This window comes from Petaurus breviceps, unplaced genomic scaffold (assembly GCF_028583685.1).
Source record: "Petaurus breviceps papuanus isolate PSGF00001 unplaced genomic scaffold, PetGlider_PUasm1.0 188, whole genome shotgun sequence".
Taxonomy (NCBI): Eukaryota; Metazoa; Chordata; class Mammalia; order Diprotodontia; family Petauridae; genus Petaurus; species Petaurus breviceps.
In genome coordinates, this window is record NW_027185804.1 from 23,943,631 (window position 1) to 23,970,008 (window position 26,378).

The 26,378-nt window shown below is 40.5% G+C and overlaps 1 protein-coding gene and 1 long non-coding RNA gene across 2 annotated transcripts in view; both read left to right on the forward strand.

The window, feature by feature from the left end:
• Positions 1-26,378, forward strand: part of CAT (catalase) — a 178,302-nt gene that overhangs the window by 92,999 nt on the left and 58,925 nt on the right. The window lies entirely within an intron of this gene.
• On the forward strand, positions 9,790-11,540 carry LOC138163423 (uncharacterized). The gene is made up of 3 exons (XR_011168880.1): positions 9,790-9,994; positions 10,086-10,306; positions 10,922-11,540. It is a non-coding gene; the product is annotated as an uncharacterized lncRNA (long non-coding RNA).

Sequence of the window (26,378 nt, forward strand, 5' to 3'; positions counted from 1 at the left end):
TGTGTATGTGTATGTGTATGTGTATGTGTATGTGTATGTGTATGTGTGTGTGTGCGTGTATGTATATGTGCATATATGTGTATGTGTGTGTATGCATGTGTTTTGTTCTCTTGGTTATACACTTTTTATTCTGCATCACTTAACACAAGTCTCCCACATTTCTCAATTTCTCACATTAATTGTTTGTTATGGTTTGAGAATATTCAATTGCATCCACATACTATGGCTATGTTCAGCCATTCCCCAATCAACAATCACCAACATTGTTTGTGGGTTTTTTTGCAGACACAATGGGTGCTTTTACAAATTCTTTGGGACTTTTCTTTCCATCATCGCCTCCCACAGCATATATATCCAATAACTAGATGGCAAATTCAAAGGGTTTAAAGAACTCTTTGACTCCTGTTTGTCTTGGAGGACAGTCTATGCAAAGGCAGGGTGGTGGGAAATGGAGTGTCCATTACAGGGAGCAACAACGAGTCATTTTTTGGCTGTAAGAAAGCACATATGGAGGAGAATACTGCACAATAAACCTGGGAAGGCAGGTTGAAGCTAGACTGTGAAGGGTTTTAAAGGAGGAACTGAGAAATTTGAATTTGGCTCTTGAGGCAAGTTTCTGGAGGAGAAGAGTCACATGGTCAAGTTATGCTTTGGGCAGATTGTTTTGCTGGATGAAGGATAAATCATAGTGGGGAGGGGAGGTGGGAAGCTGTGAGTCCAATTAGGAGGCTGCCGCCATGTGGGACATGGAAAGTAGGTGGTGGGCCTGTGGGTGAAGGAAAGTTGAGGGATGTGAGACTTAGTAACTGATTGGATATGGGAGGTGATGGAGAGGGAAGAGGCACATTAGGTTTAAAAATGTCCTAAAGTGGAATGAACTCCATTGGAAAAAAACAGGCTTCCCATCACTGAACATTTGCAAGAAAAGAATGGGTTCTTTCTCAGGAAGGAGTTAGCTGCCAACATCCTTTCCAAGTTTGAGATTCTATGATTGAGTTAGTTCTGGGAAATCTGGTTTTCTGGGAAACTTTCCTCATGTCTATGTTCTATTGCCCTGAATATGTCCTTGGGGAAAGTCATATGCCTTGGGCTGTCCACTATAAGCTATTAGAGGTCTTCATCACAGGGCAGGACAGTGAAGATGTTGGGTCACCAGGTCAAAGAGAAGCGCACATTTAATGTTTTCTAAACTCTTATTTCTGTTGTTTCTGGATCAGAGGTAACAGGACAGTCACATGCATTCGCCCGAGAGAAGACATAAAGTCACCATTCATTCTTACTGACCCACTTTAGGGTGTTCCTATTTAAAATGTTACCCAGACAAATGTGTGTCCTTACCACTGTTCTCACCTTGTAATGACAACAGGAAGCTTACTGACCCATTCTAGGGTGTTACTATTTAAAATGCCACCTGGACAAATGTCTGTCTTCAGCACTGTTCTCACCTTGTATGACAGCAGTAAGTGCCAATTAACCTATATTCTCATCCTTAATGAATGAGGATGAAACGTGGTTCAGGATGCATAAAGGAGCAATTGACATATTGAAAGAGGGTAACACGGTGATGACTTTGCTGGCTCAGTAAGTACACTCCGACCCTCCGACATGTGGAAGAGAGTAATGAAGCTGACCTAGACAGTCTGGAAATTGAGGTTGGTGTCTGGTGTCTGGGGTGACCTAGTGAAGATCTGGAAGTACGACAGACACATTGGTTACCTCAGCTCAGCTGTTGCTATTCTTACTACAAGGCTTTATAGGATTATAGATCTTCAATTGGGATATTACAGGTCATTCAGTCCAATACATTCATTTTATAGGTCAAGAAATCGAGGGCTAGAGAGGCTAATTGACTTGTCCAGGGACAAACAAGCAGTAATTACTTAAGTTCCTAGCTGTGTGATCCTGGGCAAGTCACCTATCTCTGCGTAAGTTTCCTCAACTGCAAAATGAGCTGGAAAAAGCAATGGCAAACCATTTCAGTATCTCTGCCAAGAAAACTCCATATGGTGTCACAAACAGTTGGACATGACTGAAACAATGAATAATGAAGACACCGGAGTGAGCTCATTGATTATAAAGAGCCATGAATCAAACCCAGAAAAATAGTACATTTTAGAATAAAAGAAAATCCCATGAGATTGTGGTGCCTTTGAGGCTGAAGCAGAGGCAAAAGACCTTGACCCTCTGTGAGAGGCTAGAGATTTGACCTGCTGCCTGTGTTCCATTCAGGCCTTAGATGAGTTTTGTAAGAAGTGGTACCTATAGACCACAGCTGGAATCACACAAGAAAATAAAGCTATGGTTCTGTCTGTGGGAATAGGCATGTGATGAGCTCAGCCAAGCCCCTGGAGCAGCTGTGGGATTAAACTAAATCCTGCTGATCCATTTGCTACAAAGGCAAGAAAATGGTGGGGGGGGAGGGGAGGAGTGAGTCCATGGTGTGTCTGGGGGAAGCACCTTGGGAATGCCCCAACACACAGCAGGAAGCAGCTAGGCAATGAGATGTCAACTTTATCAGTAGGGAAGGAATATCAGGCCCCCCATCTGAACCAATGGGATTTAAAGAAGTCTGACCAGGCTGAGTGTCTGTGCAGGTCCTGACATGATGTGCCTTGCAGCTCTATGTCATTCTGAATTTTAAAGATTAACATCCACCCATCCACCCACCCACCACCCGAAGAGCCCAGCCAGGAAATGATCTCATCTGTAGCCATGGACTCCTGATGGACTTTGCCTTTTTACTTTTTGCTATATGAGTGGCTCTATGTGGCAGTTAGGTGGCTCAGTGGATAGAGGGCTGGGCCTGAAGCCAGGAAGACTCATCTTCATGAGTTAAAATCTGGCCTCAGACACTTACTAGCTCTGTGACCCTGGGCAAGTCATTTAACCCTATTTGCCTCAGTTTCCTCTTCTGTAAAATGAGATGGAGAAGGAAATGGCAAACCACTCCAGTATCTTTGCCAAGAAAATCCCAGATGGGGTCAGGAAGAGTCAGGCATGACTGAAAACGACTGAACAACAAAAGTAAAAAGAGTCTATTCCAACTATTGTCAGTTGTGGGCAGATAGAGGAGACATCCTAGCCATGATGCAACCCATTAAACCTCTCTGGGCCCTGCTTGGCTCATTTGTACAATGCATATAATCCTCTTTTCTCTTTCCTTTGTCGAAAATCAGCACAACATTGACCCGTCTCCAATACCAGGGTGCCTCTCTTATTCTCCAAGAGCTTTGAAATATCATGGGCAGTGGTTCAGCAATCAGCCACTTATCAAATGAGATAATATTTGTAAAGTATCATACTTAGCACAATGCCTAGCATATAGTAGGCCCTTAATGAATGCCTTCTTTCCCTTTTCCCTTCTTCCAGAACTTGAAGACACAGTAGTTCTGGGCCAGGTGACTTGAACTCATCAAGGGTCCTCTCTTAATCTCTTCTTACTTACATTGGGTATCAGCTCCCTTTTTGTCATGTTCTATTATTTCCAGTGTAAGAAGGTCATTGTCATAAAAAGAGAAAAAAGCAACAAAATTAATACTTAAGCAACTTGGCCATCTGTCTGTGGCCAGTTACCATCATCCTATCCACCCAAAGCAAATGTCCCATCCCTTTTTCTCTAAATGTGGCTGCCCCCACCATTTTGTTATCTTTTACTTCCTTCATCAGTCTCAGCTCATTCTAAGCTATTTTTTAAAAATAGGACTGTGTCTTGCTCTTATATTCACCTTCTGTTTCCTGGCCTTAATTCCAGCTTCTGAACATGTTCTTTTTGTTTTCTAACAAAATCTAAATTGGTCGATGAGTGCCCTTTGCATCCACATTGGTTTCATCAGAAAAATCCAATTTATCTTCCTAATTGTTATTTGTTTCCCTTCGTGACTTCAGAATTTCATCCTTGAGTGTTTCCCATCTCTCCTTGACTGACCTTCCCCTAAAGCTAAAGTCCATGAGATTCTATATTTTTTTACTCTGAATTTTTTATAATCTGCTTTCCCAAAATCTAGTGTACATGACAAACTGAGCCCAGATTTCCTCTCTTTCATTACAAACTCCTGGATGGAGTGGTCACATCTCTTTAAGTTTCTTATACTAGGAACTGGGAATCCAATCTAGAATAGAATTTCTCTTTGTTTATTCCTTTACCTTTTTTCCTTTTCAAGCTGTGCTTCTGGTGTTCAAGGACTTTACCACCATTATTCAACTGCCTTTTATCTCTGTCTCCAGAACTTCCTTCTACCATATTGGCCCCCTTCTCCCATTGGTCAGTTTCTTCCTATGCTTCCATTTGGGGGGGTAGGGCTTGGGCTGGCCATGCTTCATTCCCCTCCCTGCTATGCTTCTGACTCTTTACCATCATGCCCTTGTGAATAGTCCCTTCTCCCTACCTTCTCAGTTCCCTTTTATGTGTTGTCCTATACCATTAGATTATAAACTTCTTCAGGTCAGGGACTTTTCTTTTTGCCTGTATTTGTATCCCTACTTCTTACCACTGTAACTGACACATAGTAAGCATTTAATTTTAAAAAATGGTCTACTACCTTATTCTAAAAAAAATATTTTCCCCAATTACATGTAAAAACAATTTGTAACATTCTTATTTTTTTTTGCATTTTGAGTTTCAGTGAACCCACAAAATGACACTGAGAAGCTAACCTCCTGCTGAGGACAGCCTGGCAGGTTTGCAGGAAGCATCCAGCACAGTGCTTTGGGAGCCACAGCTGACCCTAGCCCCACCCAAGCCCAGGTGGGCAGCCTGACCAGCTGCCAGCTAGAGGGACTTCAGATCACCAGCAGCTGTGGCAGTTTCCAGAATTATCAACCCATAGATGCTAAGGACAAAGTAAGAGGTCAGTGCAATGTGGACTTTGGGCTCCAGTAGTTCTGGAGTGTGGTTGGCCTTTGCCCCCAGGGTGAGAACCCTCTGAGGCACAGCGGCCATGCAGCTGCAGCCACATGGCTGCTTCAGCTCCTGGCCTGCAGATTGTAGGCAGATCAAGCACCCAGTATGAGGGGTAATTGCTCTTGCTTTAACCTGTTGGATCTGGATCACTGTCTAGGATGGAGGTCCTGGGGTGTGTAACCAGCTTGCCAGAGCATGTGGAGGCTTCAGAGAGGGTACCCAACTAATACCTTCGGCAGCTGAGAAATCCCCAGCAATAAGGACAAAGCTCCCCTGTCTGGTGGTAGAGTCCTACTGTGGCAAAAAGCCCAAAAGTCAAGTAATTGAGTGGCAACATAAACAAATGGGGGAAGAAAAACAAGCAGAGAAACCCAACTTTACACTCCTATTTTGGGGACAAAAAGGATCAAAGCATGGAACAGGAAGAAGACAGTGAAGTCAGAACTCCTGCACCAAAAGCTTCCAAGAAAAATACAAGCTGGTTACAGGACATAGAGGACCTTAAGAAGGATTTTGAAAACCAAATAAGAGAAGTGGAGGAAAAATTGGGAAGAGAAATGAAAATGATGCAAAATTATGAAATGAGAGTCAACAACCTGACTGAAGAAAATAACACCTTAAAAATAGACTAACTCAAATGGCAAAAGAGGCTCAAAAATGCAATGAGGAGAAGAATGCCTTAAAATGTCAAATTTGCCAGATGGAAAAAGAATCTCAAAAGCTCACTGAAGAGAATCATTCCTTCAGAATTAGATTGGAGCAAATGGAAGCTAGTGACTTTATGAGAAATCAAGATACTATTAAACAGATCCAAATAAATGAAAAAAATATATAAGGCAATATAAAATATCTCATTGGGAAAACCACTGACCTGGCAAATAGATCTAGGAGGGATAATTTTAAAATTATTGGACTACCTGAAAGCCATGATCAAAAAAAGAACCTAGAAATCATCCTTCAAGAAATTCTCAAGAAAAATTGCCCTGATGTTTTAGAACCAGAGGGCAAAATAGAGGTTGAAAGAATCCACTGATCACCTCCTGAAAAAGATCACAAAAAGAAAACTCCTAGGAATATTATAGCCAGGTTGTGGAGTTCCCAGATCAAGGAGAAAATATTACAAGCAGCCAGGAAGAAACAATTTGAATATTGTGGAAACACAATAAGGATAACACAGGATCTGGCAGCTTCTACACTGAGGGATCAAAGGGCTTGGAATATGAAATTCTGGAGGTCAAAGCAGCTGGGACTAAAACCAAGAATCACCTACCCAGCAAAACTGAGTATCATGTTTCAAGGGAAAAATCTGGTCATTCAGTGGAATAGAGGATTTTCAAGCATTCTTGATGAAAAAACCCGAGTTGAATAGAAAATTTTACATTCAGATACAAGAAGCAAGAGAAGCATGAGAAGGTAAATAGGGAAAAGAAACCACAAGGAACTTATCAAAGTTGAACTATTTACATCCCTACATGGAAAAATGATCATTGTAACTTATGAAACTTTTCTCAGTATGAGAATAGTTGAAGGAAATAGAAATGTGTGTGTGCGTGTGCACGTGTGTATACACATACATATATATGTCTATATAGGAGGGCATATGGGCATACGAATACATATGTGAATGTGTGTATATATGTGTACAGGTACACATAGATAGAGGGCACAGGAACAATTTAGTAGGAAGGGATGATAATTACAAGGTTAAATTAAGAGGTGAGAGAGAAATATAATGAGAGGAGATGAGGAGAGACAGAATGGGGGTAAACTATCTCATACAGAAGAGGCAAGGGAAAATGGTTACAATGGAGGGGAAGAACAGGAAGGCAAAAATGGAATGGGTCAACCTTATTCTCATTGAATTTGGCTTAGGGAGGGAATGACATAAACACTAAATAGGGTATCTCACCCTCCAGGAGAGTAGGGGGGAAGGAGATGAGAGGGGGGATGATGGAAGGGAGGGAAGGCTGGGGGGAGGGAAATTGGAAGCACCCATTTTTGAAAAGGGACAGGATCAAAGCAGAGAATTGAACAAGTGGGGTGGGATAGGAGGGAGGGAAATATAGTCAGTCTTTTACAATATATCCACTATTGAAATGTTTTGCATAGCTACACCTGTACAACCTATACTGAATTGCTTATCTTCCCAGTAAGGGTGGGTGACAAGGGAGGAAGGGAATGAATCTGGAATTCAAAGTTTTAAAATCAAATGTATTATTAATATTATTTTACATGTAACTGAGAGATAAGATATACAGGCACTGGGGCATAGAGATCCACCGTTCCCTACTGGAAAGTTGGAGGGGGTATGGGAAAAGATATGAGAGAGAGCAGATTGGAAGAGGGAATATCTTGTGGGACTGCTATTTCGGGGGTGGTGGGTAGGGGAAAAATGGGGAGAAAATTTGTAACTCAAAATCTTGTGGAAATGGTAAACTAGAAGTTAATAAAGTATTTGATTAAAAAAATAAATTTTGAGTTTCAAATCCTATCCCTCTCTTCAACCTCCTTCTCTGAGACTGTTATCTGCTTTTTGAAGGATGAAATTATCACTAAGGCAAGATATAAAATTATTAGTCATGAAATTATTTGCTTTTGCCAGAGAGAGGACACCAATAGATGCCTGGATAATTGAAGTGACCAATGAGTATTATGTCATGCCTCAGGGCCAGGCTTGTGATTTGTTTTTCAAACTCCTCATCTATTTCCTCCTTCTGTCCAAATAGTTCAAATGGACTGATGAAGGAAGCCAATGGTATACTTCAGTGACAAAGTCACTTTCATTTCTCCCTCCTTTGACCTTTACCCAAATATTCTCTGTCATGTTTCCCTACTCTGGTTCCTGCATATCTTTACATTGTAATTCCTAGTATACAATGCTACCCCAACCCTCTGAAAAAAAATATGCCTATCCAGAGCACCGTCCAGGCATGGTTTTCATTTCACCAAGTTTCAGTGATACCTATAAGGTCAAGTTTGTCCCCTTGCATTAAAATCCCTCATTTTCATTCCCTAAACTTTGGGCATTTGTCTACTACTAGCATTTTCCTTCTCTTTTTTATTACTCTCTATGGTATCTAAATTGAGGGACATACACTCATTCTCACACCTCAATCCTTTTTAGCTTAAAGTTCTTTTAATTTACTTTTTTTTTTTTTGCCTATTGGAGGGCAGTTGGGGTTAAGTAACTTGCCCAAGGTTACACGGCTAGCTGTCTGAGGCCAGAACCGAACTCTGATCCTCCTGACTCCAGGCCGGCGCCACCTAGCCACCCCTTAGCTTAAAATTCTTTTGATTAGATTTACAAGACATCTGACAAACACTGTTACCATTTTTTCTTAGGCATGCTCCATCTCTGGCCAGGAACCTGTTAACTTATGCTGTAAACCATGATCCAGAAATGTAAATTCCATTCTCAGACACTACCTTCTTAGTCAGTTAGGAAAAAATTTTGTTTTCCTGTGTCTTTAGCTCTTGCCTTCACTTGGCAAAAGTGAGGAAAACACAACCTATGTAATTTTGGTCTTCAGTTTCTTGGCCAAGACTTCATAACTCTTGGCAGTACTTTAAAAAAATATATTTATTTATTTTTAGATTTCAACATTCAGTTCCACAAGCTTTTGAGTTTTAAATTTTCTCCCCTTCTTTCCTCTCCCCAATACAGCACAAAATCTGATATAGGTTCTACATATATATGCATATTAAACATTATTTTCACATTAGTCATGTTGCAAAGAATTATAACCAGAGGAATGAACCCCAAGAAAGAAGAAACAAAAGAGAGAGAGAGAGCAAATAGTATACTTCAATCTGCATTCAGACTCCATAATTCTTGCTCTTTTTTTTTTTTTTGGAAGGGGGAAGGCAGGGCAATTGGGGTTAAGTGACTTGCCCAAGGTCCAAGTAAATGCCCAAGTAAGTGTTAAGTGTTTGAGGTCGGATTTGAACTCAGGTCCTCCTGACATCAGGGTCGGTGCTCTATATTCACTGTGCCACCAAGCTGTCCCCACAATTCTTTCTCTGGGTATAGATAGCATTTTCCATCATGATTGGCAGTACTTCCAAGGTTCCTTCTGGAAGTGTCACTTGAATGATCAGGAGCAAATAGTTGTCATCCTTTTGGACAAGTCTTGGAGGTTCTTGGTCATGCTTTGGACACATACTGTAGAAAGATAACAAACCTCTTTGTTGTTGATACCAAGATGACAAATACTTGCCTCAGTACCCCAAAGCACCAACTACTCCCATTTTTCTTCTCCTCTTTCTCCTCCTCCTCCTCCTTATTCCTCTTCCTCTCCTTCTTCTTCTTCTTCCTCTCCTCCTCCTCCTCCTTCTTCTTCTCCTTCCTCTTCTTCTTCCTCCTCCTCTTCTTTTACTCTGCCCCCATTGGATGATCTGTCACCTGGTAGTTTCTTTATCTTGGTTAGACTGTTCTTAGGAGGACAAGCTGATTTTCCTCCTCAGAATATTCAGATTTATCTTTTTTTTAGGGAGAGCTTCAAATCTGGGGAGGGAGTGTGTGTGTGTGTGCATGCTAATTGTATAGTTGCTATTTCCCTTTCTCTTTTCTCTCATCTGGACAAAGATCAAATCCCTCTTCCTCTACCCTAGAACATGTTTTCTCCCCACTAAAGCCTTCATAGGAGTCCTACAGGAGGGTCAGACATGGACGGAATATGACATAAATGAGGTAAGGGGTCATTTGAGTATTTGAGTCTAGAGTATTGGGTGTACTAGGAAATGATTCTCAGAATATCTGAGGCAGGTGGGCAGCTCTCAGGAGCACTGGGTCCTAGGCTAAGAGGCACAAAGTACAGGTGTTGCACTTGTAGGAGTGTTACACCCCACGGAGCATGCTCTGGCTTGCCTCCCTAGCAACTTCTAGGTATAAGTGTGGCTCAGAGCTTAGCACTAAGAGACGACAAAACAATTCCTTTGTTAGCAATGAAGTGGGCTTTAAAAAAGGAAGTGATCCCACCCTCCTTCTCTATCTTTTTCCCCAGCAGAGGCAGGACTATTTGAATCTCTCCCTCAAGGTATAGGGAAGTGTCTTCCTTTTGCCACCTCCCACACAACTCAGCCGCATATTTGGTTGTAAGTACATGACAGTTAAAACATATTGTCTGGTCTAAGTGAGCCTGAACCTGGGTCTGCCTTTTCTGTTTTATTTTTTCCCTAAATATAGGTGACTGAGCAGCAATCCTGAGATGTATATTTCTAGCCTTGGAGGCAACCTTGTGAATTCAAGAGTTCCAGAGATCCGGGGTCACTCAGTCAGTGCTGACTGAATCAGGATGCATGTTCATACAAAAAATAACCACAAAGGAGGAAGAGCCCCTTAACCCAGCTTGCTAGAAGACATGAATCTGGAGAGAATTATTTGGACAGTGCAGAGCCAAGGTGTAGGTGAGATGCCAATTCAGCAGTCCCACAAATTTTTTTCACATCCTGATATTTAAATATCAGCCTCCCAGCTTATGTTATTGTTACTGCTTATTAAAGTCTTTTGTTAAGCCTTTAGTTCACATGGACAAAATAAATAGCTGTCCTATACCTGTTCCTTAAGTACACTGCTACTCTCCGCTATGGAGAGATCCTGGACAAAAGCCCAAAATCTAAGCTTTGAGTAATTTTCCCTGAGGCTCTGGGGTAAAGGTGTAAAGAGACCCCCCCCCCCCAAATGAGTAAAAGGAGTCTAAAAGGAACAGAGAAAAGACCCGAGGGAGAGGAAAAGAGCCCCATCCCCTCAGGACCCAGCAGCAGATCTTGCTGCCACATAGTCATTATCTATTAGAAACTTTAAAGGAAAGATCTGCAACTGTGTAGAACCAAGTTGCATAATTTCTGGTAGAATGTAGATGTTGAAATTGCATGGAACACGAGCCAAATCCAAATTGTTCTAGCACCTTAAAGAAACAAGATAGAAACAAGGTGGTGGTTTAATTGAATGCTGGTTTTGGTCCTTTTGATACTGACTGCTTCAGAGTAAAATTATAATTTTTTTTCTTTTTTTATCTTTAGCTCAACACACCGTAAAATCTTAGCTTTGCTTCTTGGACGGTTTAGCAGACTTACTTCAGTGTACCGGAAATCCATCACTAGAGGGAGTCCTTGAGGCAATGTCAAGCCACAAAAAAAAGAAAAAGAAAAAAAATTGAAACATTCAACCCCGTGAAAGGCAAAGCACAGAAACAGAAGCTGTTCTGGTATTTTCCACATTCTGGTAGGCCAGTGGGGAAGATGATTTTGTCAGAATTGATGCCTTAGAGTAAGGTTCCTTTCGAAGGATGAATATGTTCTAGAATTAGGACTTAAAACCTAGGTCTCCTTGAACATGAACGTGAACAAGTCTCTAACCACCTTGAAAAGTTGTCTCTCATGTTGAAAACAGAAAACATTTAATAAATGTTAATAAGAATTAAAAAAAAATAGTAACCCTCATTTCACACTGTGGAATCAGCTGAACAGCTGTATGGGGAAGAAATGCAATATACATGAAAATTCAATGCTGTCATTGTCATGGATGTGAGTAAACACGTTGACATCATCAACTTACAAGATCTATGCAAACATTTTTCCAAATAAGTATATTAGGAGAAATGAATCATCCTCCTTCCATCGATGGGCACATTGCCTGATGTGAGAACTTGTGTGTGAATCCCAAGTCAGTTAATAAGCTTTTATCAAGTACCTACTATGGGCCAGGCTATGTGCTAAGCATTTGGGATACAAGGAAAGGACAAAAACAGTCTCTGCTCTGAAGGAACTCATCATGTAATGGAGGATAATAGCATTCAAAGAACTATCTGCAAATTACCTCTCCTGGCTGTTATGTACAAACAAGCTACATCCAGGATAAATAAGAGATGATCATTAGAGGGAGGGCAGGTGGGCCTTGAAGGTAGCCAAGAGGTAGAGATGAGGAAAGAGAGTATTCCAGGTGAAGGAAACAGCCAGTGGCAATGCCTGGGGCCAGGAGATGGAGCATCTTGTTCATAGGAATGGCAAAGAGGTAATTGTCACCAGATCTATGTGACAGGTGGCAAGGTACGAAAAGATTGGGAAAGTGGTATAGGTCATGGAGGGCTTTGAATACCAAACTGAAGCTTTTATATTTGATCCTGGAGGTGATCAGGAACCATTGGAGTTTTACTGAGTTCTGGAGGTAACATGATCAGACCAGTGCTTTAGGAAAATCACTTTGGTGGCTGAATAGAAAATGGATAAGAGTGTGGAGGGACTTGAGGCAGATAGACCCACCGGCCAGATCCTGCAATAGTCCAGGTTTCAGAAGATGAGGGCCTGCACCTGGGTGGTGGCAGTATCAGAGAAGAGAAAGAGGGCATATTCTGGAGAAGTTACAGAGGTGAAATCAGAAGACCTTGGAAACAAATAGCCTTCTTACCAAGGCTAACCCCTCTCTCCCCGTTCCAGGGAATGGGTTCCATCCCATCTCCTCCACCAGATTGCCCCCTTATGATCTCCCCTCTATCATTTATTTTCAATCCCTCCCTATCTACTGGTTTATTCCCTTCTGCCTAAAAACATGTCCATATCTCCCCCATCCTGAAAAAAAAAAACAACCCTCACTTGCCCTTTTCTTCCCTGCTATTGTCCTATATCTTTTCTGCCTCTTCTAGCTAAACTCTTCAAAAAGGCCATTTATAATAGGTGCCTTCTCCAGTTCAATTTTTTCCTGTCTATCCTGCATACAGCCTACTTTGTATATATTTGTTTGCAGGTTGTCTCCCCTAGTAGATTGAAAGCTCCTTGAAGTCAGGAGCTCTCTTTGCCCCTTTTTATGTCCCCAGTGCTTAGCGCAGTGCTTGACACACAGTAGGTACTCAGTAAGTGTTCACTGATTAGATCATCAAGTGGTCAATCTGCTGGAGAAGGTACAATGTAATGGGGTCACTTGTACATGGAGATGAAATAAAATCACTTTGTACTTTAGAGAAGTTGACCTTGAAAAGGAGAAAGGCCACCTTGTCATGTGAGACAGGGGTGATGTGAGATAGGGCAGGAAGAAGAGGGAGCTCTCAGTGAAAGGCTTTGATTTTTTTTCGTAAAATATGAGACAAGGTTCTCATTTGAAAGGGCTGGGGGAGGAAGAGCCTTGGAAGGTTTGAAGAGGGATGAAAAAGTTTGGAAGAGCCACTGTGGAGGGTGGGATAGCGAGAGTGGATGTGAGAGGTATAGAAGTATTGCTCAGCAGCACTGGGGACCAGTCGAGATTACATAACATAAATTTGTAATGATCCAGTTAGGATGATTTTCTCCACCTTCATTCAGCAGCACATCTATGGAATAAAAGTAGTAAATGGTGGAAGTGATCCAAGGCTGAAGCTTGGCAAGGCACAATTGGGAACATGATAAAGGGACAAGAGACTCATAGGAAGAGGTCAAGTGTATATTTTGAGTGATTCACCTAGAGGTAAAGGTGGGGAATGTAAGAGAGAGCACTGTGGGGAGGGATGATGGCCTGGGAGAGAGCCACTCTGTAAGATTTTAACTTCTCAGCTCACACTCAATTGCCTCTCCTGCTTGATTGGAGAGCTGGAAGATGAAACTCCTCCCAAAGCCTTCCTTTATAGAGGACTCACAGTCTTTCAAGTGACTCCATTTTCCATCTGCTTGTTTCCATGGACCCCTCTGGTGATCATGCCCCCTTTCTTCCTTTTCAGTTTGTTTTTTCGTGTTGTCTTTCCCCATTAGATTGCAAGCTCCTTGAAGGCAGGGACTGTTTCTTCTTCATAATGCCTTGTACATAGTAGGCATTTAATACATGGCTTTGAAATTGAATTGAAGAGAAGGATCCTGATGGTACCCAAGAATTATAAGAGGCTGAAGAGAATGTGCTTCATAGGTAGGAAGGTAATCTATTGCAAGACCCAGGGGTGAGAGATGGAATGTCCAATTTAGAGCACAGCCAGTATGCATGATAGAATTCTCTCAGTTCTGACCATGTTACTCCACTGCTCAGAAATCACCAGTTATTCTCCTTTTGTACCTCAGAGAAAATAAAAAGTTTTCAGTGTGATAGTTAATACCTTTTGCAATCTGGTTCCCATCTCCCTTTCCAGTCCCATTCCCCTATCATACACAGTCCCCACAATATGGTTCAGCTCAATAAGATTATCAGTAAACACTCTGGAATGTACCCTCTCCTGACCCCCAATTCTCAGAATATTTCTTCAATGTCCAGGTTAAGTGCCACCCATTCCATGAAGCCAATCATAATTTTCCTAGTTGTTATCAATCTGTTTCAATTCCACCATAAATCTCTGTTGAAACATGTGGTGTCCTTATCAACAGGAATTGTTAGGTAATCATAAAGATATTTGGTAAAGGTACACTGGTTTTTGTTTAAATTTCAATTTATAAGACTAGGTGATTAAATCTTCCTGAAAAATAGACTCACTTAGGCAAACATGGACTGTTCACAATTCACACGAACTGTGAATCTGAAAAGCAGTTTGGAACTCTGCACAGAGTGATTAAATTGAAGATATCCTTGGATCCAGCTATACCACAATGAGGCCAACATTTCAAAGAGACCAAAGAAAGAAGTAAAGGATCTATATGTGCAAAAATATTTCTAGTAGCTCTCTTTGTAATAAACATAGATTGGAAAATAAGGGAGTTTCTTACTGGGGAATGGCTAATGACATGCAAATATAATGAAATATTGTTGTGTCATCAGAAAGAACACTTCAGAGAAAACTTGGAGGACCTCTATGATCTGATGCAGAGCAAAGTGAGCAAAACTAGCAGAACAATTAATATAATGATAGCAATATTATAGAGAAAAACATCTTTGAAAGACTTGAACTCTGCTTAGCACAATGGCAAAAGCCAGTCCAGAAGACTGAAGATAAAAAAAAAAAACCCAAACCACCACTCACCTCTTGTCAGAGAGGTGATGAACTTAAAATGCAGAGAGAGATACATATAGACAGTGTAGGAATTTGTTTTACTGGACTTGCAAGTTTATAATAAGGATTTATTTATTTTTGGTTTTGTTTTTATTCAATGTGGTGGAGAGAGACAATTTAATTAGTTGCTTAATCTCTCCAAACTTCAATTTCTTCACTTGCAAAATGAAGATAAATGCATTGCAATAATGCTATTTCACATAAATAACTGCCTGACAGACAGGTGATGAACTCAAGGTGTAGGATAAGACATATTTTTGGATACGGCTAATGTGGGAATATATTTTGTTTGACTGTGTATTTCTTACAATGGTTTTTTTCTTTTCTTTTTTTTCTAGTGAGGGTTTGGAAGGAATTGTCATAAGTATGCTGGAAGGAAGGAAGGAAGGAAGGAAGGAAGGAAGGAAGGAAGGAAGGAAGGAAGGAAGGAAGGAAGGAAGGAAGGGAGGGAGGGAGGGAGGGAGGGAGGGAGGGAGGGAAGGAGGGAGAAGAAAAGAAAGAAAAGAGGATCATTGAAGCATTTTTCTTTTTAAATGTACAGAAGGAAATCCAGAAAGAAACAGAGAAGCAGGACAGCTTTGAAAGTTATATGTTGGATGTATTATATGCTTAAAGGAAACGTTAGCTGTATGTAATAGAGATTTGTACTTTTATATATAATCTTCCTCCCCCCCTGCACACGCCTCCCCCCCCCTTTGTACGTTGAAATGCTTACTTTGGTGTCTAAGTTTGCAATGAAAAAAAATAGTTGCTCCACCTGGGTGGTAATCTGCTCCAAAGCAATATTGTAAGGAAAGGAAATTGTATGTAAATGTGGCTTATTATTCACATTCTTCTATGGCTACAAGATTTATTTATGTAAATGACAGAAACCCATGACTTGAAAAACCAAAATGTATATTTTTTCCATTATATCTTGGTATTTCAAATTGTTTCATGAATTTTCTTTGGATCCTGTCTAGCTACTGCCAATTAACCAGCACAGGAAAGAGAAAGACAGGAAAATTGCAGTTTATTCACTGAATGTGACATACTCTCCCATTAAATGCTGGGGAGGTGTGTGTGTGTGTGGGGGGGTGTAATTTGGCAGATAACATTTACACATTCTCCCTCCCAAAACAGCTAGAGCCAGAGAAAGCAACAAAAAAAGATGTGCTTATTACTGAGCAGATAAGTTTTCTAGAAAGAAAAAGCATTTATAGCAACCAAAGAGGATACTTATCACTTGTTACAAAGTAAAGAATGTATCCTAGTTAGAAAGGAATAATTCCTTCTTTATCAGATAGGAAAAAGGAGACAACTTTCTTAGACTAATCAAAGTCGTCTGAGTTTTCTTTCTCAGTCATAAAGCCATTATAATATATTTAATATGCATGTATATGTAGAGCCTATATCAGAATGCACACCATCTTGGGGAAGGAGGGGGAGAAAATTTGGAACTCAAAATCTTGTGAAAGTGAATGTTGAAAACTAAAAACAAGTAAATTAATATTTTTAAAAAATCAACTAATTTAAATTTAATTTATATTAATTATATAATAGAATGATATATTAATCATAATTGTGTATCTATAATATATTATTAATTATAATATATGATTAATATATCAATTATATAAATATAACTTAATTTGATAAATTAATTTTAGGGGACAGCTAGGTGGCAAAGTGAATAGAACATGGGCCCTGGAATCAGGAGGACTTGAGTTCAAATCTGACCTCAGACACTTAATACTTACTAGCTGTGTGACCTTGTGTAATGGAAATACAAATTTAAAGATCTTCTCTGCCATTAGGCCCTTTGATAGGCTTAAGAGACTCTGAGAACCTTCCTTGATTTGAAAATATACCGTGTTTCCCCGATAATAAGACACTGTCTTATTAATTTTTTGGACAGAAAAACACCAGAGGGCTTATTTTCAGGGGAGGGCTTATTTTAATGAACATTGACAGCAATTTTAATAAACAGGTAAATGTGAACAAAAAAATGTACCTTTATTCAATAATGAATTCAATAAAGAACAGGATGATGCTCTCACTGCTGCAGCTCTGATTGGATGCAGCTCAGAGCGTGGCGTGCATTTCACCGGGGGGAGGGAGGGGGGAGATGGTGCATACAGAGGGTACTGTAATGTAGCGTGTAGCACAGGGAATCGCCTTCACTACAGTAGCAATCTCAATAGGGCTTATTTTCAGGGGAGGGCTTATTTTAGAGGAATCTTACACAGTAAGGGGAGGGCTCATTTTCGGGGTAGGTCTTATAATTGGGGAAACACGGTACTCTGACTCCTAATAGGTTGAATGTGGTCACATGGAGCCTGTGGCAGGAGACTTGGTTTTCATGAATGCCTACACCTTGATGCTGTGTGATTGGGCAGTGGGTCAAGAGAGTGGTTACATTCTCTGACCCAGGAGAAGACTATGTAATCCCTGATGTGGTACTTTGTTTTGAGGCTCACTTTGAGAAGTGTTCTGTGATTTGATCAGATGAGACTCTGGGAAGCTGTTTTTGAGAGCCCCCCAGCTTTGAAAAACCAGATGTTGATTTGGTATGGATGTAATGGTTGGACAGTTTGGAAACCTGTCTACTTGATCTGTTTCTCTGTCGATAATTCTGTCTGTATACTCTGAAGTTCGGGGTGCTGACCTTTTTTCCCCTGAACTAGGTAAACGATATATGTTTGACTGATTAAAGTAAGCTTGTTAACCCATTTTGAGTTGCTTTCCTTTATCAAAGCAGATCCAAGAACCTGTGTTGGCAGCCACCCTGGGGACACTGGGGTGCTTGCTGATACACCTTGGGCAAGTCATTTAACCCCAACTTCCCTGCCTTCCCCCTCCAAAAAGCAAAATTTAAAAATAATTAATTAATTTTAGGTGGAATGGAGATTTTGAAGTAGTCAGCTTGCTTTAAGCAGTACATGCTGAGGCATCACATAGCAAAAATAAAAACAAAACCCAAACGTCCTCAGTTAATACAGGACAAAATGGATTTAATTATGTCAACTCTTAATAGACTCAACTCCCAAAATTCCTCTTTAGGCAAAATGTAAAGGAACTATTCCTCCTGGTTTCAAAGATTCAGTACAAACCATTTCCTTTCTAGAATCAGTGAGTATTTATTAAGTAAGTACTCTTAAATACAAAGTGGCAGTTATGCTGGCTCTTGCTGATACCAAGACAAGAAAAAAAAAAGCAACAGCCCTTGCCCTCAAGGAGTTTACATTCTAAGTCACTAGTCAAGTTCAAGCAAATCTGAATCAAGAAATACACAAAAATGGAAAACTCTGTGTCAGCCAATTAAATGACAAGTATTTATTAAACACCTTCTATTTGTCAGATGCTCTGCTAGGACCTGGGAGTAGAAGTACCAAGAATGAAAGAGTGAGGGCAAAACCCTGAGTCAATCTCTTGTGTAAAAACTATTGGTGATTTGCTGGGGAAAAGGAACGAGGATTCTAATTTTAAATTACAAAAGAGAGAGAAGGGATATAAATAGGATATAATATAGATAGGATAAATAGAATCTATAGATATATGGAATAATGAAGCATTTTTTTCTGAAATAGTTTTTATGATGAAAGTTTTGTTTTTTTTAGTAAGGCAGAGGGGTAGCCCATAGAGTTGTGGTACTTGGCACATAGTAGGTGCTCAGTAGGCACTTAATTGATTTGAAGGAACTATTCTACATAGCTGCCAAAATAATCTTCCCAAAACTCAAGCCTATATCATTCTTTTGCTCTATCAATCTATCTATCCTCTACCTACCTACCTACCTATCTATCTATCTATCTATCTATCTATCATCTATCTATCTATCTATCTATCTATCTATCTATCTATCTATCTATCATCTATCTATCTATCTATCTATCATCTATCTATCTATCTGTCTATCTGTCTATCTATCATCTATCTATCTATCTATCTATCTATCTATCATCTTTCTATCTATCTATCTATCTATCTATCTATCTATCTATCTATCTATCTATCTATCTATCTGTCTGTCTATCTAATCTTCCAGAAGCCTTCTATTGCCTCTAGAATAATTATACCCAGAATTTATACAGTGCTATATGGTTTACAAAGCACTGAACATATGTTATCTCATTTGAGATTCACAACAATCCTGTCAGCTAGGTGCTATTATTATCCCCGTTTGGTAGAAATTGAGAGAGTTTAAGTGATTTTCTCAGTGCCACAAAGCTAGCAAGTTTCTAAGGCAGGTTTTGAAGTCACATAATCCCAGACTCTCAAGTCCCATGCCCTTTCTTATTACCCACCTAATTTCCTCCATAAAATACAAATTCCATAGCTGGCATTTAAAACCCTTTACAATGTTTCTAGCTTTTATTTCCAGTCTTGGATCATACCATTTACATGCGTACAATCTCCATCCCAGTCCAGCAGGTCGCTTTGCTTTGTCCTAAACTCAGCATTTTATCTTCCATCCAAGCATCTTGCACAGGCTTTCCCAAAGTCCTGGAAGGAACTCCCTCTTTGTGTCTGCTTCCTGGAATTCTTAGCTTCCTTCAAAGCTCAGATCAAGTGACATTTCCTCCAGGAAGTCTCCCCCTATCCTTCTAGTTGTTAATCTTTTCTCCCTTCTCAAGTTACTTTATTTTTCGAATTGAGACTGTCACAGAATAGTAGTACTCTATAGGTGTCAAAAACAAGGTCTGTAGGCCACACAACATTCCAGAGAGCAGCCCAAGTTAGATTAAAATGTAATTGGGGGGGGGGGGGCGGCGGCCAGGTAGCACAGCGAGTAAGAGCACTGGCTCCAGTGTTGGGATGACCTGGAGATCAAATCCCAGGCTCAGACACTTAGACCCACCTAGAAACACCTGGCCCTGAAACCTTGAGCAAGTTACTTAACCCCAATTGCTTAGGGGCGGCCAGGTGGCTCAGTGAGTAAGAGCACCAGCTTGGGATGACCTGGGGATCAAATCCGGGCTCAGAAACTTAGCACCACACCCAGAAATAACTGGCTATGTAACCTTGAGCAAGTTACTTAACCCTGATTGCTTTATAAAAATAAAAAATAAAAATAAAAATAAATGTAATTGGGAAATTCCTAACGAGTAAAACTATGAATGATTGATAGAATCTAACAAATAAAATACAATAAAACAAAAATAAGATTGCATCTTAAAACTAAGTCAATATGCCTCTGACAGAGATCCTTACACATAGATTAGTGGCTCCCATTTCTATTTGATTTTGCTACCAGATCTTGATTCAGACTCTTATATCATCCTGAGCATATCACTTAATTTCTCTGGGTCTCAGATTCTCATCTGTAAATTCAGGGGGAGGGGTCAGACTAGATGGAGTCAGAGGTTCCTTCTAGCTCTAAATCAATGGTCCTATGAACTAGAAGGGGCCTTAGAGGTCATCCATTTTGACCCCTTTCACATGAGTTCCTTTTGAGGTCATTGGCTAGCCATTGCCAATTGACCCATAATGAGTCAATTGATGGGCAGAGATGGGCACTGCAGCTTCATTCACTCAGATCGAGACACAGTCCACCAGGAAGTGGATGGGAATGTGTGTCTCTAGTCAGATTCAGCTAGTCAGATACACACAATTCATTACATGAAAGAGGAGACAGCTACTTGTTAAAGGGAATAGATATCACCAGTTACAGGAGATGAAGAAGAGGATTGGAAGTCTATGGAGCTATCAAAAGTGGAAAAAGAGACCCAGCAGGAAGCCAACTAGTCTAAATTGTTCTTGCAGTGCATGCTGGGGCCATCCTAGAAAATGGTGAGCACAGAACAAAATAGAGTTGGTTATGTCATCTATTAATAGCCTACTCTTAACAATCCACTTATAACACTCTCTTATTACACAGGTGAAGAAATGGAGACCCAGAGATCTGTCCAGGATCATAACAGGTGACAAGTGACAGAGCTGAGCTTCAAACCCAGGTTTTCTGATTCCAAATCCAGACTTATTTCCTCCAATCCAGCCTTATTTATTTTTCTGTTGATACCTTTTATTGTCCAGTTGACCTTCTTGCCTCTGCAGTTTATCCCCATCCTCCCACCCATGCCTTGAATACGCTCCATTCTCACCTCTGCCTCTTGGAATCCTAGGAACCTTTAAAGCTCAGTTCAAGTGACCCTGCCTTTATTGGTGTCCTGGAGGCACAAGTGACTAGAGCACTGAACCTGGAATCAGGGAGACCTGAGTATAATCCTTGCCCCAGTCTCTGGCTGTGTGAACATGGGCGACTCATTTATCTTCCTTTGGGCTCAATGTCCTCATCTGTACAATGGGGATAATAGTACCTACCTTAACAAAGAGAGGGTATATTTAAAGCATTTTGAAAACCTTAAAACACAATAAAAATGGTATCTAGAATGATTTTTGCTCAAATATTCTGGGATGAACCTGAGGCTGGTACTTGGATAGACACACAGGACCTGTTTTCCAAGCCTTCCCATCTTTGTAACAACTCCTCTGACACAACCTGCAAGAGTCCTGTGGACTCCTATGTGCTCCTGGTTCATCATCATAACAGGACCAGTAGGTACTCACTGTTCATTTAATTAAACTGGAGATGTATCTTTCATAATGCCTAGCAGGTACTTTGAACATAATGGGTGTCATGAATGGATGAGGCAGTAACAGAAGAAATGAGGCACCAACTTTCACTCATGCATTTGCTGGTTACTATTGGCTTCTATTTTATTGTTCCAGCATCACAGGGACCTTGGGGATTGACTGAAGGCAATTGTACTCTTCAATGGAAAACTATCAATCCAAAGGAATCTAATTCAATGTTCAGTGTGTGCCAGACACTGCGCTAAGCTGAAGGATACAAAAGAGGCAAACACTACATTCCCCCTTGGGGGGGCAGGGAATGAGCATTTATTTATGTAGTGCCTACTATTGTTGTGCAGAGAATAAGAGTGAGCTGAGACCTGGGTCCAAGATAAATTTAGGTGTGGATTCATTAATCAAGTGTGTGACTATCTGGAGTATACACTCAAATCAGGCAGCCCTGAATTGGGGTACATACAGTACTGATAAAGGTTAAAACCACAAAAACCATAATTGGGAAGGGGAGCTAGCATAAGCAATGACATAGAGAAGCCCAAGAATTGCCATTGGTTATATCTATAGTTTAGGGCTAATTTGGGAAAATTGTGCACCACATTAACTGATACAAGGGTGCAACATTTCCTGGAAAGGGGGTCCCTCCCAGAACAGGGTGGAGGATACAGGGTGATGTACAGGGTAGGGGTCATATTCTGAGTACAGGCTGGAGGGACATTGGGTAATGGGGACAGGCTAGGGTCATGTTCTGAATACAGGGTGGTCTCTTCTTAAGATAAACTTTAGATAAACTTGTACCATAACCCCAGGACTGATCCTTGTACATAGTGAATGCTAATTCAGGCAGTAAGGGATTAGGGGACTACACCTCAGGCAATACTTAAGACTATGCCTTAAGCTGTTTCAAGCTATTACAAGGTGTAGGATAGAGACAAAGACAAATATAAAGGGGATTAATGGTGGGCTCCTAATCAGGTGGGATGTGATTTGGGTTTGGGTACAATACTATGTGCCAACCACTGTGCTAAGTGGTTTTTTTTTTTACAAATATTAGCTCATTCGACAATATTTATAATTATCAAATTTGTAATATTTGCAATAATAAATTCCTCGAGGAACCTACATCCTAATGGAAGAGATAATATGTAAATACCTAGGTATATCCAAGATAAAGTGATCTATCTAGATATGCATGTATCTGTAATAACTAGGTATAGCCAGGATGTTGGTATATCTTGGATAATATACAAATAAATCACATATATAATATGTATATATACATATATAATGTGAATACATATTATAGATACATATACATATATACTTCCCTTCTCTTCCCTCCTCTCCCCTCCCCTTCCCCTATCTAAGCCTTATGAGATACTAGTAGAAATAATTATTAACTATACCTTGAAATGAATAAATGCTATTTATTGATGAGGTACGGGCATTGGGAGCCCCCTCAAGCTTGAGTCCTTGAGGTAAAGGCTCTGGGAACCCACCTTGGACTCTAATTAAATTGTACCATTTGATGAGGCATTTGCATGAGGCCATAAGCTTTACTAGATTTCCCACCCTTGAGCCTATCAAAATATCAATACACCCTAGAACTGGCCTAGCCCACCATTTTCTGTAGTCTCCAGGTAGCCTCCAAGCAACTTCCCACCCTTAATCACTCATTGACCTCATTAACTCCTCCTGAAGACCCTCCCCAAACTCCTCCCCTAGACCATCCCTAGGTCCTTCCACAACCTTCTGTATATAAGACCCCATACTGTCTCCATGTTTGTGAGAGCGCCATAGAATAGTGAGAGCCCGATAGAATGACCTAGCACAGGCTTACTCCGTGTCCAATACAAGCGAACTTTTAATAAACTTTACTTTTCTTTGGCTGAGAGGAGACTTGAGTCAAATTCATTTGGCAGGACCCGGTGTGTTGGTATTTTGGGGTCTCCAGAGCAACCCTAACCCTCTTTATGGGTGACCTCTTCACTTATGAGGAGAAGCATTAATCAAAGGCTTACTTTGTACAAAACACCGGGGTACAAAGCCAGACAAAGTTCGGGCTTTCCAGGATGTGGGCTCACATGGTAATAGGGACAGACAACAGCTAGAGAAAGCTACAACTGCTGGACAGATGGCGAGGCCCTTCTGATATTGAACCATTGGACAGACAGGGACTACTACAGTGGTTTTGTTTGCATTTGCATCTATAGCTTTTATCACAGTGCCTAAAACACAATGGAGGCATCTAGGTGGCACTTTAGTGCACAGAGCACCAGGCCTGGAGTCAGGAAGACCTCTTCCTGATTTCAAATCCAGCCTCAGACTCTGACCAGCTGTGTGACCCTGGGCAAGTCACTTCATCCTGTTTGCCTCAGTTTCTTCATCTGTAAAATGAGTTGGAAAGGGAAATGGCAAACCATTCTGGTGTCTTTGCCAAGAAAACTCACCAAACACTATCACAAAGAGTTGGGCACAATTAAAAATGACTGAACGATGACCGATGCATATAAGTACTTAAATGTCTGTCACCTGCCTGCCAAGAGTTTTGGTGGCAACAGCTCTCTGTTAGGTCTTTGGGAGCTGAGGCAGCTGGCAGTTTCATTTCCACAAGGGTCTCATCACTAGACAATGGCTTTGGGGCAGAGGGAAGGCTTGGCTAGAAGCCAGTTTGATGCTCTGGGTGGTAGTCATAGTACATGTCACTTTCTGTCTCTCCCTCCATGCACCCTGGTGCTTTAGCTAGCTTGACTGGCTTGCTCTTGAGGTGGCAGATGGTTGGCATTTGGTGGCAGGGATGGCAGGGATCATTCTATCCAAGGGTTACTCCTCTGGCAGGTGGTTTGGGGTGTGTCTTGGAAGCAGGGCTGGTAGTTATGAAAGATAAAGTATTAATAGTTCTGAAATTGATAGTATGCTTGGATGCAGACACCACAGCATACTCCCTCTCCAAAATGGGCCAAGTCTCTGCCAAAACACATGGCAGAGAACAACTCATTTCTTCCCTTAAGTTTTGGGGTTTAAGAAATGCAGCAAAGGGGGACAAAATTCTCCACTTCTTCATGCTCCTTGAGGGTGGAGGTGGGAATTTTTTCAACCCAACCACTCGTATTCCCTTTTTAAAAGCTTGATACTTAGAAACTTATTTGCGATGCAATCATGACATGGCATTTTTGTTGAACTTTGCCCTACAAAGTCAATTAGATGAATTTTTTGCCCTGTAGGACAGAAACCTTGTATTGACTCTTGGCTTACTTCCCAAGGTCTGGATCTGTCCAGTTTCTCCCCCTTTCCCCTCCATTCCTTCTCCCCACCCAATCCCCTAAGATTGTGACACTTATCTAGGCTGGGGCTAGGAACAAAACCAAGCTCCAGGTAAATCTCAGACAGGCTAGGCACTGAATTGCCTGCAATCATGCTGCCCCACAGCATTGCTTACAAGTCACATCCATAGTCCTACCTCTAAAGATCCAGTTAAACTTGAAAATCTGAAATCAGGCAGCCCAATGGCTTAGATTCATCACATTCTGGGTGGAGAAGAGTCCCAAGAGAGCCAATCCCAGCTTCTGATTCAGCCCAGCTAACAGAGGAATGGACCAGCTGGCTTCTTTTTTCTCCTAAATTTATTTTTGTTTTATTTTCAAGTCAAAATTCTTTCCTTCTCCCCTCCTCCCTGCCCCCACCTATTGAGAAAGTAAGAAAAACAAAAACCTGTCACAAATGTTTAGTCGAGCCAAATATGAACTTTTTTTGTTCTAATTAAGTCACTGCCTAATACTTTAAAGTGCTCTAGCTCATAATGGTATTACCCATTGAATAACACACAGTTTCGGACATGGCCAATGTGGAAATTTATTTTGTTTTATAATGCATATTTCTTATAAGGAAATTTATTTTGTTTTATAATGCATATTTCTTTTTTTCTCTTCCTTTTTCCAATTTGGGGATAGGAGCCACGGAGAAGGTAGCTCCCCCAAAAAGGGAAAGAAAGAAAGTGGGGTCATTGAAATTTTTTCTTTTTAAAAAATATTTTACTTTTCTTCAGTTACACATAAAAACAATTTTAACAGTCTTTTAAAAAAATGTATAATTCCAAACTCTCTCTCTCCTCTCCTTGAGAAGGCAAGCAATTTGATATAGGTTATATATGTGCAGTCATGTGGAACATGTTTGCATATTAGTCATGCTATGAAGAAAACCAAAAGAAACCAAAAGAAAAAAAAACAAGAAACATAAAGTTAAAAAAATAGTATATTTCAATCTGCATTCAAACTCCATCAGTTCTTTTTCTGGAGATGGATAGCATTTTTCTTCATGAGTTCTTCAGAATTATCTTGGATCATTGTATTGCTGAGAATAGCAATCATTCACAATTGATCATCATACAATATTGCTGTTACTGTGTACAATGTTCTGGTTCTGCTCATTTCACTCTGCATCAGTTCATGTAAGTCTAGGTTTTTCTAAGAGCATCTTGCTTGTTATTTCTTAGAGCACAAGAGAATTCCATCACAATCATATGCCACAACTTGTTCAGCTATTCCCCAATTGATAGGCATCCCCTCAAATTCCAGTTCTTTGCCACCACAAAAAGAGCTGCTATAAATACTTTTGTACATATAGGTGTTTTTCCTTTTCCTTTTAAAAAAAACCTCTCTGGGATACAGGCCTCATATTGCTGGGTCAAAGGGTATGCACAGTTTTATATCCCTTTGGGCATAATTCTTGAATGCCTTCCAGAAGGGTTGAATCAGTTCACAACTCTACCAACAATGCATTAGTGTCTCAAATTTCCCACATCCCCTCCATTTGTCATTTTCCTTTTCTGCCATATTAGCCAATCTGATAGATGGGAGGTCATTTTAACTTGCATTCTCTAATCAATAGTGATTTAGAGCATTTTTTCATGTGACTATGGATAAGTTTGGTTTCTTCATCTGAAAACTGCCTGTTCATATTCTTTGAGCATTTAT